The following is a 9,019-nucleotide window of genomic DNA, read 5'->3' on the forward strand; positions in this document are numbered from 1 at the left end:
AAATTACCGTAAGCGCACGGGTCAATCGTAGCTACGCGTCGAACTCAAGGAGATATATGCCACTCTATTTAACTAACTTAAAAGGAATGCAAAGTGAACCAAATTAAAGTGTTAAATTAAACCAATTAAACTAATGAAAATTAACGCATCCTAATTCACAAGTATCTAGCGAATTGAGTTGGCGGCCTAACACACAAGCATCTAACCTATCAATACTAATGCGGATTCGAAGGGATAAATTGTAGCCACACTTCACAGCCACAGAAAAAAATAAAAGAAATAGAGGGAGAAGAAGAAGAAGAGAGAGAGAATGAGATAGAGGAGAGGGAGAATGAGATTACGGGTTTAGAGAATAAAAACCTGGATGTGCTTGAACCGGATTGAACTTGCTTACATGAATTAATTAAGCCTGGCATGAACACTTGAATAAACTTACCATAGCTTTCTCTTCTAAATCTCCAAGTTTTGTCATCAACATAGGAACTTAGGCTAGAAAGCTTTAAACCTAAACTAGAATTAAATTATTCCAACCAAATTGAAGACATAAATTGAAAGCATGAATCAAAAGCATTACAACCATGAAATAAAAATCATAAAAGCAAACTAGAACTTAGAAAGCCAAAAATCACAAATTAGAAGGAGGAGAAGAGAAGAAATTTCACTAAGTGAATGAACAATCTTTACAAGAGAAGTAGGGGGGTATTTATAGGGGGAAGGGGAGAAGAAGAGAGGAGAGGGAGAGCCCTCCCTCTAAAAAATGTGGAGGAGAGAGAGTGTAAGGGAGAGTGGTCCATAGAGAAGGGAATATTCCCTTCTCCTTCCTCCTTTACAATGCCTTCACTCCTAAGAAAAAAGAAAAAAATAGAAAGTGAGAGAGAGAAGAATCCTAGTTACATAGACCTTCTATTTCTAGAAAAGTAAATTTCTAATTCTAACTTGTGCTTCCTTTTCTTTGTAGATATCTTTTCCAAGCAATGAGATCAAAGCATCTTTGACTTTTCAACCTTCCATGGATGAGAGAATATTTTTCAAAAGAAATCTATCCAAAGTAGAATTCTAAAAGTACCCTTGAAAAGTTGGAGGAGAGAGAAATTGATGATGATGACTAGGATTTCCACTCAATCAAATAACACAATGCCCATCATATCCTCAAGCAAAATTGTGGAGCACTGGGTGCAGCCTAATAAAAATCGTGGATAGTAGTGGGCCTTCAAAAATAATGGAATCTAGTGGTAGTGTGGGTCCCTCCATGTGGGTAGCTGTCCTTCTCTCTCTTCAAGAATGAAAAATTACCGTAACGGTCCTGTACTTGCAGTAGATCTCCACCATTACTTAGAAATATCTTTTATAATGTCAAAAAGGTCCTTGGGCTATGGTAGAATGACTATGGGCTTACACTACAGCTCCTTTCTGACCCATTATCCTTTCTTGGCCTAAAAAGAATAATCGACTGCATGGTGGCCTAAACGAATGAGTACTTGCGTTCTGTCACGTCCATCTTGCTCTACATTTAGTCTTCTTTATAGCCATGGAAAGAAAAATGATAACTTTACATGTAAATTGGGACATGCAGCTCCCTATAGTCTAGAATAGCTCAAAACCTAAAAAGCACAAGAAAGCACCAAAGTAACTCTGTCCGATGTGGTAAAATGTATGCTTTATGCCCTAAGATTTCACACATAAATGTGCTCATCACACATCATCCCAACACCTACCAGGATCATAGATACAGTGTCCCGAGCCACAATCCACCCTGTCATCAAATTATGATAACAGAAAGGAACGTACAAAGAAATAAATCGTTCTAGATACAGAGTTAGCGGAAGCAAAATCAAATTAAATCATGTGAAATTATAGAGCATCGGTTCTCTAATGATAACACATACTACAATTCTAACATAAGTAACCATTCATTTCTCTCGCTATAAATAAACACACAGTTTATACATGATTATGGAATGAAGACAGAAAATAATAAAATAACAAATAATTGCCCCAAGGGCACCAATCTTGGGTGTACATCTACATCCAAGGCACAGTCACCGGCTCCACTTGATTCGCATCTAACGGTGCTCATCTAAGTAGTATCTCCTACATAACAACTAAAAAGGGGTTGCGCAATGGGGTTAGCTACACTAGCTAGTGAGGGAGCAAAGGAGAATGCGCAAACAACACACAATCAATATCAAGCAGAATGATGCATGCTAATGTTAGATTCATTTTCCACCTAGCACACAATTCTATCGGTCAAGTATATGCTATTGTGATAACACGGGAGACACTGAAGGCCACTTATTATATCGCTGTAATGAAACCTCAATTATCATGAAGGGACCTATGCCGGTAGAAGCCATCATGACCACCCAGTGGCAGACCCCGATAGCCATCACTACCCCTGTCCTGGCCTCTCCCACCTCCATAGACTACAGGTGCTCAGACTATCCAACACATGAACCCCTGTTGACAAGGGTCGTAGCATGAGGGAACAAGCATTCTAGCCGCAGATATACTATATGCAAGTCCTATCGTCCTGAGAAGTATTCTAGATGCATCAATGTCCCATTCCATCTAGTACCCGGGTACCAGTACGGCACGACACATAGAGATCAGGATGACATATAGCAATTTTCATAATTTTAATAAATTGGGATTCTGGTACCGGCACACCTGGCACCATAGCCCGATACAATGGTGAGCATACAATTACATTCAAAACAGATCACATTTGGATAATAATGCAATGCACACAATGCTTATAAATATATAATAGCATGCTTAAGATTTCATATTAAATATATATTCAGGCCCAATAAATCACCCAGAACCCACTAATCTATCACGGGCATCGCCGTGTGTGGTTGACATGAATATCACCTGGGATTCCCGCTATCCATTGAGTTGGGTAGCCTAGGAATACAAAAACTATCATTAAAGCATGCATAGAAGGTTCCCATGCTAGGCCCTTAAGATTAAAATCAGATTTCAACCAAGACAGCACGAGCAGACTCATGGGCGATCTCAGCAGAGGTGAATCCGCCCCTGACTCCGTTCAGGCCAAAAGGTAAAAGCAGAGCGAGCAGACCCACGAGCAAAACTTCTTACTTGAGTCCGGTGGTACATCCATTCGACACCTGAGGCAATTATAAAAGGGAGCGGATGCACAGGCGAATGTGCTTCTTGGGTCCACCCCTACATTCGTTTGATTTCCTGAGACAGACCTAAGAGCAACAGGCCCCGGGCGGAGGCAAACAGAGTGAATCCGTGCCTCCGTCCACTCAGACTATTTCGTAGGGTTTATACTGGGCGGACTGACGGGTGGTACCACGATAGATGGATTCGATTGTTCGTCTGTCGGAAGTCTCTTCCGAGATTTCAGAGGGCTTTTGCTCCAGCTTAAAGCTTGGAGCTCCTTAGCACCTCAGGGTTATAGAGGGGGTGTTTAAGCCTTCCTAGGGTCACTAGATCCTAAGCTCACCTTAAGGATCCAAGATCCTACAAGGGTTGGGTCTCACATTGGTCCAAGGGTTGGGTTTCAAGGTTCAAACTAGGGATTCATTGACCATGGCTGCAATTGCAACACTTAGAGGCCTAGGTCAGCATTATCAGAGCTCCCAACTAAGGCCAAGCTTCACCTTGAGTCCCCAAATGGAACCCTAGGTTAGCCGTAGCTCAAGAAACCATCAAAAATCAAGGAGAAATGGGGGAGAGCTAGGTTTGGGGAGCTTCCTTCTTCTAGCCACTCTCTCCATCTCTTCTCCTCCTCTTTCTCTTCTCCCTTGGGTCCGACCAGCTTGGAAGGAGGTGTGGGGCTGCCAGCCATCTTGGCATGGCCTCCATCTTCTTCCCTTCCCCTCCTATTCCTCTCCTACTTCTACTTCTCCTTCTTCTTTCCTTCTTCTCCTTCTTCTCTTGTATTTTCTCCTCCACGGTTTATGGGGGAGGGGGAGAGATAAGTGAAAGAGAGGGGTTTTCCTATCCTTTAAGGGGTTAGATGGGCTTTAGGGTGTGTTTGGTCTAGGCACCCCCAATCACTTAGTGGCCCTTAGGTCTTTAAATGGGGTTTAGTTAGGTCTTAGGGTGTGTTTGGTCTAGGTCATAGCCATTAGGTCCATTAGGTCATGTTTGGGGTGTACCCTAAGTCCATAGGACTTAATTATCCACTAAGGTCTGTTTGGTTTAGGTTAGGGTATATAAAACCCATTATTCACCTAAGTTAGGCCTTGTGGGCCCATTCTTATGGTTCAACTAACCATCCAATGGCAACGGTAGGGGTCCATATGGTCCAAGGGTCTCCTTATGGTGTCCGGGACATGGGTATATGGGTCCTACAGGACAATAAACCAAAAAGGCTGATGACAGCACGGGTGGATCCTTGAGCGGATTCAGTAAGAGTGAGTTCGTTCGTGACTCCGATGCTGCTGTCAAGGCCCAAACTTCAAGGAAAGTTATGGGGCTTTGGCCCATACTTCCAGGTCTTCAAGGGGGTTCTTATTATAATATTCCATGTCTAAGGTTATAGGTGTTGACCAGTGCCACTGTGGCATTGCCCCTCAGGCAAAGGTCTAAACTGCCCTGGGTATAGGGGTATATCTGGGGTGCGGGTGTAACAGTACCTATGAACTAGAAGCTCCCATAGGATCATAAGTAGGAGAATCCTTGAACTGTGTGCCTGGATCGCCCTCCTGCTCACCATCACAAACTCCAACTCTCTCAGCCACCTCATGTCCCTCCTCCATCTCCTCCTCCTCAAACTCTGAGTACATAAAGCAGAGCTGAAATGTAAGACATAGGTTCCTAAGCCAAAAAGCACCAGATCTAGAGAAACTAATCCTGTGGTGGATCATCGCTCTGTGGAGGCTGAGCCTGTCATGAGTTAACCCGGTAGTAGGAGTCCCAGAAGTATATACGCTGCTCGATAGAACCTACTCTCCCCTCCAGGGAAGTGAAACCCTGGTCCATCCTCGAAGACATCTGGGCAAGCTGGGTATGTAAACCGTGGAACTGTGCCAATATATCTACCCAGCCATAAGTCTCCGATGCCTGAGGTGGTACCTGTGAACCAGAAGCTCCCATAGGATCATAAGTAGGGAGATCCTCGAATTGTGTGCCTAGATCCACTGGATCACTGTCCTACTCACCACCACAAACTCCAACTCCCTCAATACCTCATATCCCTCCTCCATCTCCTCCTCAAACTCTGAGTCACTCTCTGGCTCCCCTAACATCTTCATCTTCTTGATGGAGGTCTTGCTGACTGGCTTCAACCTATCACCTCCCTATACTCTCCACCAAGAGAAACTCCAAAATGCATGAAGACCTGGGTAAGGAACCTCCCATATGGCAGGTTCCCATCAGTAAGGTTATAGGCATGAGAGAGCATAACCTGTATAAGAAGATAAGGAAGGTTGATCACCGGACCTCCCTTTCCTGCCCTCATCAAATAGTATGTGATGTAAGACCGTAGCATGGAAATGCGGCCCCGATTCCCACCTTTGGGATAGATGTTGTAGAAAATGCACCTACTCAAAATCCTCGCCGTCGGTTTGTAGTCCCCCTCAGATTTAGGAGTCCTTTCGACCCTGGTAAGAGCCTTGAATACCATCCTCCTGGAGTCCAGTGAGAACTGATCAGAAATGTCAACTATAGGCTTGTAGTAACACCTGTCACCACTGTTTAGTATCCCCAAAATCTCTGCCAAGATGGTTGGAGTGAACTTCACGTCCACCCCTTTCACCCTACTCTCAAGACCGAAGCCTTGTACCTTAGAAGCCAGCACAAGATTGCAATAAAAAGGCCAAACTAGGTTCGGGTAGCAAGGTAATGAAGGAGACAGCATTGGTGCCCAACCTAGGGCATTGAACTTCGCAAAGAGACCGAACTGGTGGAAGTCTCCCACTTACACCACCCTTCCATTCACTATGTTTTTGGAAGAGAACCTCTCCCAATCACGGGTCTGCTCATATCGTGCGAACTAGTGCCGATCAAACTCATGTTCTTCGGATGAAGAATCGTGTCTAAAAGATGGAGATGGCACGGCCGATGGTGATGGCGGCGATGGATCCGACCATAGCCGTTTGTGGGTCACCGCTTTCCTTGCCATGCTATGCTTTCCACTTGAAGACATGGTTGCATCATAGCAAAGAGAGAAGAGAATATAGAAGTTAGGTTATACAATCTGAAATCAAAACAAAAAGGAAAAAAAAAACAAAAATGGGAAAGAAAGGAAAAATGCATTAGAACTCACCTAGGGCTCGTGTTGATGCGAGATTGTAGCGATGGAATGCTTGGGAATGATGGGGGAATGGTCACTAAACTCTCTTGGACATAGCTTTATGGGTTTAGGGCTCTCAAAATGGAAGAAAGAATGAAGAAATGAGGTTTCAGACTAAATAAAAAGCAAGCCCCAATTCTCTGGACGATGCACTGGGCAATTGGGCCAAACGCCCAGTGAAACCCCTAGAGAATGGAAAACAGCAAAAAATTGAGTTTTAATGAATGGGCTTATGATATCATGCATCAAAAGGGTATTATAGGCTCTCCAAAGCACTTGGTTGGTTAATATGGATAAACTTTTAAAAAAATAATATAATTGATAACCCCCCCCCCCCCCCCCCCCCCCCCCCCCCCCCCCCCCCCCCCCCCCCCCCCCCCCCCCCCCCCCCCCCCCCCCCCCCCCCCCCCCCCCCCCCCCCCCCCCCCCCCCCCCCCCCCCCCCCCCCCCCCCCCCCCCCCCCCCCCCCCCCCCCCCCCCCCCCCCCCCCCCCCCCCCCCCCCCCCCCCCCCCCCCCCCCCCCCCCCCCCCCCCCCCCCCCCCCCCCCCCCCCCCCCCCCCCCCCCCCCCCCCCCCCCCCCCCCCCCCCAAATATACCCCTATACCCTAATGCAGTTTAGACCTTTACCTAAGGGGCAATGCCACAGTGACACTAGCCAACACCTGTGACCTCAGACTTTAATATTGCTAAGAGTATCCCCTCGAAGACCTAGAAATGTGGGCCAAAGCCCCGCAACTTTCCTTAAAGTTTGGCCCCTGACAGCAGCATCGGAGTCACGAATGAACTCACTCACACTGAATCCGCTCGAGGATCCGTCCATGCTGTCATCTGCATTTTATGATTTATTTTCCTGTGGGACCTACACCCCCGTGTTTCGGACACCGTAATTGGACCTTTAGACCATATGGACCTCTGCCCTTATAATTAGAAAGTTAGTTGAACCATGATAGTGGCCCACAAAGCATAACTTAAAGGAAAAATGAGTTTTATACCCTAACTAAAACCAAACAGACCTTAGAGGACAATTAAGTCCTATGGACTTAGGATACGCCCCAAACATGACCTAATGGACCTAATGGTTATGACTAAGGCCAAACAAGCCCTAAGACCTAACTAAAACCCATTTAAAGACCTAAGGGCCACTAAGTGTTTGGGGGTGCCTAAACCAAACATGGCCTAAGGCCCATTTGACCCTTAAAAGGATAAGAGAATCCTTATTTTCTTATCTCTCCCCCTCCCAAGTAAACCGTGGAGGAGAAGAGACAAGAGAAGAAGGAGAAGGAGGAAGGAGGAAGAAGAAGAAGAAGTAGGAGAGGAATAAGAGGAGAAGGGAAGAAGATGGGAGCTATGCCAAAATGGTTGGCTGCCCCACATCTCCTCCCCAAGCTGTCCGGACCAAAGGGAGAAGAGAAAGAGGAGGAGGAGAGATGGAGAGGATGGTTGGAAGAAGGATCTCACCAAGGTAAGACTCCAAGCTTGAATCTCTCTCTCCATTTTCATTTTTGTATTTTTGATGAGTTCTTGAGCTTGGGCTAACCTAGGGTTCCATTTGGAACTCAAGGTGAGGCTTGGCCCTAATTGGGAGCTCTAATGGAGCTAATCTAGACCTCTAGGTGCTGGATTTGCAGCCATTGTTGGTGAACCTTTGGCCCTAAGCCATGAAACCCAACCCTTGGACTTATTGAGACCAAACCTTGTAGGATCTTGGATCCATGAGGTGAGCCTAGGATCTAGTGACCCTAGGAAGGCTTAGACACCTCTCCCTTGTCCCTGAGAGTTTAGGGCATTCCAAGATCCTAGCTAGAGAGAAAGCCCTCTGAAATCTCGAAAGAGCCTACCGACGGACGAACGATCGGATCCACCAATCGTGGTATCATCCGTCAGTCCATCCAGTATAACCTCTATGTGTTGGACTGCTCAGATGAAGGAACGGACTCAAGTCTGTTGCATCGGCCCGAGACCAGTTGCTCTCGGGTATGTCTCAGGGATTGAACAGATGTAGGGGCGGACCCAAGAAGCACATCCGCCCGTTAATCCTCTCCCTTTAAGGTGTTTCTCAAGTGTCGAACGGATGCACGATCGGATCCAAGTATGATGTTCTGTCCGAGGGTCCGCTCAGTCTGTTTTACCTTTTGGCCTGAACGGAGTCAGGGACGAACTCACCTCTGCTGAAATCGTCCGTGAGTCCGCTCGTGCTGTCTTGGTTGAAATCTTGTTTTAACCTTGAGGGCCTAGCATGGGACCCTTCTATGCATACTTTAATGATTATTTTATATTCCTAGACTACCCAAATCGATGGATAGTGGGAAGCCCAGGTGAGATTCATGTCACCCACACACGTCGATGCCCGTGTAAGGTGAGTGGGTTCTGGGTGATTTGTTGGGTTTGAATATATTAAGCATGCTATTATATTTATAAGAATTGTGCGCATTGTATTATTTGTATTAAATGTGAACGGTTGTGGATGTGGTACTATGCTCACTATTGTATCGGGCTACGGTGCCGGGTGTGCCGGTACCGGAATCTCAATTTATTTAATTATGAAAACTTTTATATGCCATCCTAATCTGTATGTGCCATGTCGTGCTGGTACCCGGGTACTAGATGGAATGGAACGTTGATGCACCCGGAATAGCTCTCGGGACGATAGGACCTGCATATAGTATATCTGTGGCTAGGATGCTTATTCCCTTATGCTGCGACCCTTGCCAACAGGGGTTTATGTGTTAGATAGTCTGAGCACCTGA

This window comes from Telopea speciosissima, chromosome 9, assembly GCF_018873765.1.
Source record: "Telopea speciosissima isolate NSW1024214 ecotype Mountain lineage chromosome 9, Tspe_v1, whole genome shotgun sequence".
Lineage (NCBI taxonomy): Eukaryota > Viridiplantae > Streptophyta > Magnoliopsida > Proteales > Proteaceae > Telopea > Telopea speciosissima.